Raw genomic sequence first — 3,192 nt, forward strand, 5'->3', positions numbered from 1 at the left:
TTGTCTATATTCAGTTGTTGCATGTTTGCTTAGGCTGTGCTTGGTGGTAAAGCTGCGTTTACTTTTTCAAACTTGTCACATTGCAACAAGCTGAAATTTTCTTAACTGAAATGAAATATTGCAATTCAACGATATATATATATATATATATATGCATTTTTTGATAAATAATGCTTCAAATATAAACATGACACTTGAAAAGTGTTAATTTATAAACTGCTTGTTGTTTATTTGATGATGCTAAATTTTATCCAACTGACGTCGGGTTTGGAATGAAATAATTTTCAATTGACTATTTATCATCAATAATTGTGATGTGTGATTGCAAGCAATGTTCGATAATTTTATAATTTTCAAATTCCCAGTCAATGAAGAATATGCATTTGAATTGACTATGTTATAAATTTAAATAGTGGAAAATTTTTGGAACAAAAACTATCTATCTCAATAAACATGGCAAAAGTTTTTGAACAATTGAAGTTTTTCTGATTTTTCATTTTATTTTTAAATAATTCCACTGAAATTTGATAATGCAAATTTTTTTTGTTTAATTTAGCACAAGCTGCTTGAATATTAAATAAATGCTGCTGAATAACAACTTGTAATAAATTTTTATAAAGTCACACGACGTGTTCGTATTGTTCAGTTGGAAAAATAGTCAATAAATAATGCTGTATTTAAAGGGATGTGAAAAGAATTGAAACAAGTGCATGTTTAGCAAAACTGCACAAATACGTTGATGAAATTGCAATTGACCAATTTGCATATGATCAATTTGGTAGCATCTTCATTATATTGACCGCTTTATGACCGGCTTGTTGTATATTATTATTATTGATAATTGAGATTATAATCTGATTGATAAAAGCAACATTTTCACTGTTTTAGAAATTATTTGCTGTTATTACTTACAGTATGGACATTGTTTTGCTTGTAGACACTTAACTACTAGTAGATTTTTGCTCATTTCAAACGGTTGACAGATGCAAGTGATTTTGTATGATATCTCTTGTCTTCTAATAATTAACTTTTATCAACAAAAGCAAAGCTGACCCAATTTTGAACCCGCCAGTTTTTTGATATGGCTTTTTTGTTGTGAACGACAAGCCGATTTCTACTAAGCAACATGAAATGGAAGCATCATTCGTCAGAGATGACAATTTTATCCGCATAGAGACTTTTGGATGAAGAAGAATGGCGTTTAGATGAGTATTTCAAATTAGCGTGCCTAATGTGCCAATAAGCAACTCCATCAATGTATAATAAAGTTGAAACTACTTGCAAGTAGATGTCGACAAATTCTTCCTTCTTTCAATTTGTTGCATATTTTACTAGAGAACAAATACATTTTCCTGGTTATGGGCTCGATGTCGCGTTGAATGTCAATAAGAAAATCATCAACTTCTTTAGGAGAAAAATTGTTGGAATAATTCGATGAATAATCTATTGATACGTACATATTGAGAAATTGCTGACATTAGCGATGCAAGCGACAATTAGCATCATTTGAATAGCTTCAGCAGCCCTTCGCAATGATAATTCCAATCCTTCACTCTTCCATCTTGGTCTATATATCTGAATGGTATTTTATTATCATCAGCACGTTTACTTGAAGAATCTTGAATCACTTTTGCTTGCAATGCAACGGGTTTTTGCCTAAATTTGGTAACGACGTCACTGTCATGTCAACTGTTATGTTGTTCCACTAGAAAGGAAAGAAATGACAATTGAAAGTTACTTTCACCGCTGAAATTTCTACTAAGAACAATGAAAGCAGTAGAAATAATTTTTATTCGCAGCAAATGTTCATCTTCTTAAAAACAAAAGGCTGTATGTAGAATTTAAATGCATTCCACTTTCGATGCTTCTGATGATACATTTTGGATTTTCTTTCACGATTTGCACTGTCTGATTTGATTTTCACTGTTTTATGCATACTTCGGTGAATGTTATACACCAATGTGAAGAAAGAGCGAAGCTTGCCTTTTTCCAAGTGATTGATTTCTTCAAAGTCGACTGCAATTTGGCTAACTCCATTTTCGGCGGCGAATAAGCTTATAAAAACACAATTCTAATTCACCCTGCCCATGTGCAATATTTTTCATTTAAACTGTAATGACTGAAAATTTTATTTGCCTCAGTACTGCAGCTTCAGTTTCTGCAGCCTTGTATATATATATATATAATTCACCTTCTCCGACGCAGGATTGCTTTCTGTTTTTGGAAAATTCATTGCAAAGCAATTATCGATTAAGAGAAAGGGACGTCAGGAAAATTAGGCTTCGCTGTATCAGGGTAGCATTTAACAAATACATGTAGTTAAATTTGGTATATATGCACGCTGTAAAATTTTCATTGAATTCGTGCAGAAAATTTCCCCATATTCACATTATTATTTTTCAAAATTGAGCAAGGCAGAAATGGTCCTTTTTCTTGGCTGGCTTTCTTTCATTGCTTTTTCACAAAAACTCATAGCAAACATTGGCTAATTTTTAGCTAGTTTTGGTAGTATAGCGCCAGACAAAATAGGTTCGATCGAACAACCTAAGTAGTCTGATCATTTTCCATGCTGATGATCTGCATCGTGAGTGAATTGTCCTCGACGGTGTCTTTTCCAGTTCATTTGTCACAGCTGGTACAGACAAAAAATCAAAGCAGTTTGATATTGTATATTTTTTTAATTTTGAACAAAAAATATGAAACTCTTTTGACACGTTCATACGTACACCTTTTCGTACATTAGCAGTCAGAATGATATTAGTTGCTTGATTTGGAAAACATCATTTCCAGTACATGAATTTTCTTTTTTACAATTTACTAATGTTGATTTTGCTTTTTTGAAGGCTTGCCGTCGGCAGATCGCTCAGAATGTTGATGAACAACGGAACGGCATCTTCAGATCGAACCAGCGTTAGTGCCAAGGAGCGCATGGCAAAATATTGGTCGGTAAGCATTCTTTTTTAGATTTTTTTTTACTTACGCGTTATTACAGATCTCAATTATGAAATAGATTAATTAATTTGTAAAAATTTGTCTCACTAAACATTTTCGGGGGAAATATTACACAATTAGTCGTGTGCTATTTATTAATTGAGGACATAGTGTTATGAAAGACAAACTCTATGGTTATTGTCAGTGTTATACAAATGAATTTGGTAATGCTTCAGTAGCGTTGTTATAAAGGGGGGGGGA

This window comes from Trichinella spiralis (assembly GCF_000181795.1).
Source record: "Trichinella spiralis strain ISS 195 chromosome Unknown Scfld9, whole genome shotgun sequence".
Taxonomy (NCBI): Eukaryota; Metazoa; Nematoda; class Enoplea; order Trichinellida; family Trichinellidae; genus Trichinella; species Trichinella spiralis.